Raw genomic sequence first — 9230 nt, forward strand, 5'->3', positions numbered from 1 at the left:
TGAACCCACAACCTTTTGAATCAGAGGTGAGAGTACTATCACTGAGCCAAGGCGGACACCATGGCTTCCTGTTCCCCAACAAGTCTCTGCCCTCATTTTTAAATCTTTCCATGGCCTCACTTCACTTATCTCTTCTTCAGCCCTATTTCCCAGCCCATACTCTCCACATCTCTGACTCTGGTTCACTGCTCAACTCCACCCTCCCTCTGCTCCATCGTCAGTGGTGGAACCTTTAGACAGGCTTTACCTAAATCCCTCTGCCTCATTACTCTCTCCACGCCTTCACAAACCACCTCAAAATCTACGACTTTGACTGCACCTTTATTACTCTCCAATAATCTTCCCCATTTCCTGCTCAGTGATTTCTAATCTGCTTTAAAATGCTTTGGGATTTTTTTTTTACATAAAAGGTGCTAGTCAAGTTTTTGTTGTACTGCCACTCCAGCTGTGAAAAGCTTTGAACCTGGGGCCTTCTGGTCAGTTTAGATTCAATATAGAATGGCTTTTCTGAGGCATCAGGGGATCATTCCCCTATCATTTTTCAGGTAAAATTGGCAGTTAATTGACAAAATAAAAGTTGCATCAAATATAATCCCTCCAGCCAAAAAACTCTTCAGTCTGGACTTCACATCCGAGGCACCTTTGTCCTTGAGTCAAAACAAGTGTTGGTGAGACATTGCAAATAGGTTATTGGGATGGTTGGCTGTAACGACTATAATCAAAGGGTAGGTTATTCACAAGAGAATATTGTACTGAGCTCAAAATCTAATTGGCTCAAAACGTACTGACCAGAGTAGAAAATTTAGCACATAGAATATTTTGCACAACCCAAAGCTGTCAGCACCTTCACACAACATTAATTTTGTTGAGACATTTGTGTTAAATGCAGGTAAGAAGAAAAAGATTCCAGTCGGACAATCGGACCTCTGCTGTCTGTTACAAGGTGCACAATAATAATCTAATATCAAAATACAGACTTAACTTTTAATATTACTGGTCATCTCAATGGTCATTTTGTGGGCATGCTCAGCGCCCTGGTGAAAGTTCATACTTGTAACAGATGTATTTTTTTAATAAATCCCCCAAATTTCATTTTTAATATCTAGCATACACTCCGCCAACGCTCATTCTTCATGCCTACACATTAAGATTGGCCAGTTGGAGGGCAGCAGGAATGTACAGAACTGTACCCCAGGAGGAGAAGCTGCAATTGGAAAAAAAACACAGAAGACTGAGTTGACATCGATAAACCACTCGTGTTTTTTTTTTAAATATAATTTCAAATTACGATGGCTTACTGCCTCCAAAAACACTACAGACTCTTATCCTACAAGTACATGTCCAAAGAGAAGTTTCCCCAAACTAGTTAAAAATAGCAAAAGCCACATATTCAAACAGAAACAACTTCTTTCCTGATTCTTGAGGTAAGCTTTTCTTAAAAAAAATCTAGTCTGAACTGGTTTCTGACTTGTAACGAACAATTTGCAAGGTTGGTTCAAAGTAACATTTTCGATCCGTTCTGCTCTGACCAGGTCTGCACTGGAATATGGCAGGACTTGTACTCCCCTCCTGATTCCGATGCTTATCTTAGGAAGATCATTTCACAGTCACAATATAAATGTTTATTCTACAAACATCTTTTTTCCAGGTTGTTTTGTAATGTCCTATAAACTTTGGGCAAACTCAGCCAATCGTGTAATTGTACAGTACAAGGAATACTATGGGTTTCCATGAGTCTTTGGAGGAACACCCAGAACCAATATTGGAAAATCAATTAATTTTAAAAGAGCCACAAGTCCCCTGTAAGATTAGACAGGGGTGGGGGAAAAGACATTTTAGGTATTCAGATTTTTTAGGATTCACTAATAAATGAAGTAAAAATGCAAAACAAGATATCACAATCAGTGCAAGTAGTTAGCCTCAAGAATCAGTTGATAACTGAAGCAAATGAAGGACAGTTCAGACAAACACACAGCTCCTCACAATAAGGTAAAACTGGCTAACTGAACACCAAGAAAACATTGCCTGCCAAAAATGGAAAAAGCCACATACTCCATCAGTATATGCTCTAAATTTAATATAGGTAACGACGTGTTTCCCAAGATATTAATGGGAACTGATAGGGTAGATAGAGAGAAACTATTTGCGCTGGTTGGAGAGTCTAGGACTAGGGGACATAGCCTAAAAATTAGAGCCAGGACTTTCAGGAGTGAAGTTAGGAAGCACTTCTACACACAAAGGGTGCTAGAAGTTTGGAACTCTCTACCTCAAACGGCAATTGATGCTAGCTCAATTGTTAATTTTAAATCTGAGATTGATAGATTTTTTTTAACCAAAAGCTATTAAGGGATCTGGGGTTAAGGAAGGTATATGGAGTTAGGTCACAGATCAGCCATGATCTCACTGAATGGTGGAACAGGCTCGAGGGACTAAACGGCCTACTCCTGTACCTATGTTTTAATAGTGTAAACCTCAAGATGCATTACTATATGATAGGCTTGAGTGTTTTATCAGCAGTAAAGTATAATTTTTTTTTAAGTGCTACACTTTCAGTAATGTATGTCTCACTGCTTCTGTTTATTATTCCATTTTCATATAAATCTGAATATTAGTTTTAGCCAATACGCTTTGGTCTGACAGTATAGCCTTTTCTACCTTTTGAAAGGAGAACGGGTGGGGGAGGGGCATACTGTACGATCTCCAATTGCCACTTTAATAATAAATAGATAATTGTTAATGATGGGCACGTTATCTCAGAAAAGATATACAAGGGTGCAGATCTCAGTTCATGGGAGCCTCATTCTGCTTATGGAAACTGCCTTTTTGCTGCGAACACGAGTTAAAACTATTTTGAGAAAGCCAGAAATGTTACAACATCTTTTACACTGGCAAATGTACCTTCACATACATAGGTCCGTCAATAAGTTTGCCCTGTATGTTCACTTTACAATGAAAGGCACAATGTATACTCACAATTCTGATATAAAATTCTGTGTATTTTAGCCTTCTTGCCCCAAACATGACATGGAGTAGAGAATTGATTTTGAGAATTTCTTTGGGAGAGTCCGGCTGTTGCAGCTCAGATCAGGAAGATGGGACGATAAACTCTCAGAGAGGAAAATGGTTACCGTGCAGGCTGGAGGGTTATGTAGGCTCCCATTTCCTACATTACAACAGTGACTACATTTCAAAAAGCACTTCATTGGCTGCAAAACACTTTGGGACACTCGTAGGCTGTGAAAGGCACTATATAAATGCAAGTCTTTCTTTATTAGTACAAACTGCAGATAAATTACAAATTCACCTCAGTTAATGGCAACTTGTTCCTCTGTGTGAGTTAGATAGCATCCCCATGAACTGTGAGGAGCTTACTTCAGTTATTAGACTAACAAATTGAAAGTTCAGAAAGTCACACTGCTTACTTTGTATTGTTACCCATTTTAAATGGCCTTAGGCCTCAGCGATAAGGATCTTGGGAGATGGGCATCACTAGCAAGGCCAGCTTTTATTGCCCATCCCTAGTTACTCTGGAGAAGGTGACAATGGGCCACCTTCTTAAACCGCTGCAGTCTATGTGGTGAAGGTACTCCCACAACGCTGTTAGTGTAGGAGTTCCAGAATTTTAACCCAGCGACTATATATAAGTCAGTAGCCTCCCCTTCTCTTTTGAAGGCACTGACTCATGGAAGCCCTCCAGTACTTTTTATTCATCATGTTGTAAGTCTTTCTTTTTCCTTTATGTACAAACCTAACAGTGAGTCTCTGGAGGCTATTCAACTTCGGAATGTATCACAGCTAAGTCAGCATTCACACAAACCCACCTTGCAGGAGCAGGAACCATGGCTAATTTTTCTCCTCTCTGGCTCAGGGACACTGAAGCCAATCATAGCACCCCAAATGCTGTCCCGGCTGAGATCAACTGACTCAGCCTAGACAGGTAATCAAATCTGGGACTTTCTGGACTGTTTGGCTTAGTGTTACACCTGACTATGTCTTTACCAACCAGGATATTATGGGAGTGGCCAGGAGCACATTTCAACAGGTCCTGCAGAATGACAGAGGAAATTCAGGTATGCCAGTTAGATCCTATCCCACAGGTAGCAGCCTAGTGCTTAGGCCCCATCCCACAATTGGTGCCCTTCCGCCTAGACCCCATCCCACAGTTAGTGCCCTGCAGCCTAAGCCCCATCCCACAGTTAGTGTCCTGCCACCTAGGCCTATCCCATAGTTAGTGCCCTGCCGTCTAGGCCCATTCTACAGTTAGTGCCCTACTGCTTAGGCCCCATCCCACAGTTAGTGCTCTGCTGCTTAGGCCCCATCCCAGTTAGTGCTCTGCTGCTTAGGCCCCATCCCAGTTAGTGCTCTGCTGCTTAGGCCCCATCCCACAGTTAGTGCTCTGCTGCTTAGGCCCCATCCCACAGTTAGTGCCCTACTGCTTAGGCCCCATCCCACAGTTAGTGCCCTACTGCTTAGGCCCCATCCCACAGTTAGTGCTCTGCTGCTTAGGCCCCATCCCACAATTGGTATCCTGCTGTTTAGGCCCCATCCTGAATGAAGTACAAACCCAACCAACATTTGCAATGCACATTTTTTGTGGAGATGTGCAACAGTACTGTGGTATTTCAAAACCACATACAGAATATGCAGTATCCAACACAGTTGCACAATGATTCTATTTAAAAACATACAGGAAGGGGGTAACATGTAGTGAAAGAGGCTTGGGAGACTGATTGGTTTATAATCGCATGAGTTACCAATGTGAAGTTTTCCCTAGAAAAAGTTGGGGGAGGGAGAAGAAAGAAGCATCTTGTAAGACGTTTAGTTTCCTGTTGTCAGCATATCCGCACAACAACGCATATAACTTCTGTCTCTCAGAAGCGTAAAGCCAAGTTAGATAAAATCTCACTACAATTAAAATGATTAAACTGTGCGCCTCAAAGAAATTATTCACCGTGAAGCTCAATATCCTGCTCTCGTAGAAGGCAGTGGTACTCGAAGCAACAATACTACCCAAAGCATTGCTGGTACCGTAGCTCAGCAGTAAAATATTACACTCACCCATCTGCACTCATGGTGGTTAGCTATCCCTGAGGCAACAGGCGTTGGGAGGGGGGGTATGAACTGTTACAAAATGCATATTGTCTGTCCTTGAATTTTTTTCCCCCTTTTGACCCTTCTCTCCGGACAGTTGTATTTCTTGATGGACTATGAGCCCAACGTGCCAGCAGCCTCTGGCAACTCGCCAATGTGACCATTGTTCAAACGTGAGCCTAGACAGCGAATATTGACAGCCTATTTGACCCTTGGGACCACTGCAGCCGAGCAGACACCTAACCCCACCCTGTGTCACCGCCATGCACTTTCCAGCAGGGTCTATCGATAGATAAGATGAACAAGAGCAATGGCTTTTTTTTCCCCTCTCTATCCTGGGGACGGAGTCATTGTAGCAACCCCACCACCACCCCGACTGAGGTCAGCTAACTCAGCACTGGCATAGGAGCAAACAAAAGCAACTGGCAAATATATAAAGCCTTTAATGTAGAAAACATCCCAAGGTACTTTATAGAGGAGTACACAAAAAAAAACACTGAGCCATGGTGGGAGAGATGTCTGTGGACTTGGTCAAAAAGTTGGGTTTTAAAAAGGCTTTTAAAGATGGAGAGAGAAGAGAGGCAGAGAGAGCATTCCAGAGTCAGGCCAAAGCAGCTGAAGGCGAAGGAAGGGAAGGGTTCACGGAAGGTCAGAGTTTGAGGCAGGGTGTGTGGGGTAGGGAACGTAAGGCTGCAAAAGGAAGCGTGGGGCAAGACCATGAAGAGATCTGAAGGTAACGATTTAAAATTCAGTGTATTGGGGAAGAGGGAGCCAGTGTAGGTGGGTGAGGATGTGGGTGATGAATGAGTGGAGACAGGATACAGGCAGCTGAACTTTGAACATGTCTGAGTTTGTGGAGGGTGGGAGGATGGCAAGGAGGGCATTGGATAATTCGAGACAGAAGCATGGCTTTGACTTCAGTGGGGGTGAGATAGAGGCAGACCCAAACCTTGGTCTGTTCAGTTCAGTGACAGGGTTATTTATCCACTGAAACATCGGGAGGCTCAAAGAACAATTTTATTTTTCTCTCAGATCCAAAGTACACAAGAAAGACAGCAAATAAAAGCATCAGCAATTACGTAGATGAAAAATATATGAACGTGGAGAACTACAGCATGGCTTGCACTTTATCAAGGGAATTTGCAAATAGTTGACAGGAAAGGAAAAAACAAGATTTCCCCTTTGACCCTTTTGGACATCAAGGGGAGAGTTTTTAACCCCGAAGAATGGGTGGGTTGGTTGCGGGTGGGAAGTTAAAATGAATGATTTTTCCAGTGGACGACATCCCAGCCCAACGTGCCCACTTACGGGTTTAACGGAGGCACGTTTGGATGTGTGCGAGTAACCTACTTGCCAGAGGCAGGTTCAGGTGGGCGGGTAGTTCTCGGAACAATTAACGTCATTATGAGACATTAATTACATCTTTTTAAATTGATTTTAAGAGATCTTTAAATTTAACACCTCCAGCACAGGTTTCCCGTGGCTCATGAATCTCGCCAGTAAAACGGAGGCGAGAAGGGCCGGATGTAAGTGCCTTTATTGTACCGCTTGTGGACCAGGAGAAGCAGGAGTGTTAGCTCACCAAGCTTACCTTTTAAAGACGCCGCCCCCCCCCCCCCCCCCCCCAACAGTGTCCAACTTCCCCCCCACCCGCGCGATTGCCCCCCATACAAACCCCGAAGACTCCAATCTCTCCCTGGCTGCTTTCCGCCTGACAGGCGATGAGCCTGTCAATCTGGCTGGCAGCTGGGCGCAAAACCTGGAAGAAGAAATTTACTCCTTCAAATAAGTTGCGATTGCAGAATCCGACCCGTTAACTTCACGTCCAGGTTTTGCATCTGAAAAAACTCCCCCCCAACCCCCCCCAACTCAGAGTAAATATCGGGGCCCATGTGTCATCATCAAATATTTCATGGCCAGAGGTAGGATAGTCAGATACAGAGTGAAGCTCACTTTACTCTGCCTCAACCCCAATTTCAGTTTGTTTTCAATGTAGTGGCCTGAGATAGACCACTGGCCATGGAGGAGAGAGAAGTGATGAAAATAAAACTATTAAAGATCAGTAGCATTCACTTGGATAATAAGTTACCAGCAGCTCACAAGAGACTGAAGCTGCATCGCTGCAACTTTAGTTCAATTCTCTATATCTCTACTTACATGCAACGTTCTTAGCTTGTCCGGGTTAGAACGATTTCAAAGCATATAGTTAGCAAGCATCCTCCCATGATAAGTACACCCTGTGTAGAGAGCTTCCCCTTCCCACCCCATCACGCACAGTGGGTAAGCCATTCGAATGCCCCGTCTGTCCTCTCAGATGGACGTAAAAGATTCTATGGCACTATCTGAAGAAGCACAGGGGTATCGTCCCCTATGTCCTGGCTAAGGTTTATCCCTCAACCAACAACACTAAAAAAAACAGGTTATCTGGTCATTTGTCTCATTGTTGTTTGTGGGATCTTGCTGTGCGCAAATTGGCTGCCACACATCCTACATTACAACAGTGACTCGACTTCAAAAGTGTTTGATTGGCTGCAAAGCGCTTTGGGACGTCCTAAGTTGGTGATAGGTGCTATATAAATGCAAGACTTTCTTTCGAAGTACATAATGTGGCGCCGTACGGAGTTACACAGATTCCTGGTCAGTGCTGAGATAGTTGATTGAGGCAGGGTGGCAGCAATGGGGAGACTTCAATATAGCCTCGCCGTTCCTGGATCCTACTACTGATTACCTTTGACAACGTGTTAATATTTCTGGATCAGGTTTGGCTGTGTTGTCACCCCTCCCACGGTTGAAAAGCCTGCTGACATTCATGTATAGGATTACACATGAAGAATAATAACAAGGCACCAGGGGGCTCCTGTCACCCCTTGAACCATAACCTAGTGTGGCACTGCCTTCTGGTGAGGAGGAGAAAACTGGAATTTTTTTAATAAGTGTGCTCACTGTGGAAAAGACAGCAATCCATTCAGTATCTGAATAGTCACCAGAATTTAAACAGCTGCACTTTTAAAAATTAGTGGCACTTTTCCAACTCACAGATACAGTACACTAGTTTCTGGATTGACAACTTAAAAGTCTTTGTGCAAAGCTTTTGGGAAAAGTTCTTGGAAACCCCCAGAAAGAACATCACATGTTCACCGTTGAGAAATAGAGCTCCTCCCCTAAAAAAACCCACAGAACTTCATAATGGTTCCTTTTTCCGCTCACTTAAGTCTGTGCAGTAAATACATCTCCAAATGCTCCACAAAAGTATTTTATAGCAACCATAAGCCATATGAGTCATCAATCATAACCAAGCCTTGCCCTCTGCTTCTGGTACAGGGTCAGCACACTGCTGAGTAACCACTGTCTCCTTATGAAAAAGTGACTGACAAACATTATTTATGGGGGAGGGAAGAGAGAAGAGCATCAGACTTAAATGTCGTTTTAATTATGACTATACCAGGTATACGTGACTTGAGCACCATTCTAACATAATCTATTTCATTTTTCTGTACATTTCAACCAAAAAATGCAAAAGATTTTTCATAAAGATTGTGCGCCTTAACTTCACGAGTTACAAGCTAGGTTTGAATTTTTAAACCATGACCAGCTGAGAACAAATCAAATCAAATGATTGCTGATTTCCTACAGGATAGAAAGGATTGTTCTTTCACACTTCAGGTTACTAATTCCAAAGCAGAATTAACAAAGGGACACAGACTTACCCGCTGCTAGTGTCCATAACAGTAGAAATGTGCAGCACAGGATATGGTCTTTTCAGTAGTAATCCTTTATTTTGTGTTAGTCAGGCATCAAACATTTCAGTTCCTGGCTCGTCCACTTTGATAATTCAGCAGAAAAAGCCCTTAACTTCTTCTACCATATACTTTCATTCCAGAGACACATGCCAGGATGAAACCAAAGTTCCAATGAGACCAACTCAATCAATTCAGACAGCAGTTTGTGGGGGAAGGACCAGACAGCTTAATCGCACACAGAAAACTTGATGACTGAAACTAACCCATAGAAATTCTGTAAGATAAGCACAGAAAACAGGAACAATATAGAGGTGGTTTTCTATTCAGCTACGTACTGATTACAAACAGCAGCACGTTTCCGGCTCAGAAAAACAACAGTTTGATAAATATCAAAACTAA

The 9230-nt window shown here is 43.0% G+C and overlaps 1 protein-coding gene across 3 annotated transcripts in view; it reads right to left on the reverse strand.

The window, feature by feature from the left end:
* The window catches only part of LOC137323994 (phospholipid-transporting ATPase VD-like), a 231749-nt gene extending 222777 nt beyond the window's left edge, over positions 1–8972 (reverse strand). For all 3 annotated transcript variants that reach the window (XM_067988174.1, XM_067988168.1, XM_067988179.1), the window contains exon 1: positions 8799–8972. The gene's annotated coding sequence lies outside the window, so the exon portion shown is untranslated. The remainder of the gene's footprint in view (positions 1–8798) is intronic.
* Positions 8973–9230: the final 258 nt, after the last annotated feature.

Source organism: Heptranchias perlo, chromosome 1 (assembly GCF_035084215.1).
Source record: "Heptranchias perlo isolate sHepPer1 chromosome 1, sHepPer1.hap1, whole genome shotgun sequence".
Taxonomy (NCBI): Eukaryota; Metazoa; Chordata; class Chondrichthyes; order Hexanchiformes; family Hexanchidae; genus Heptranchias; species Heptranchias perlo.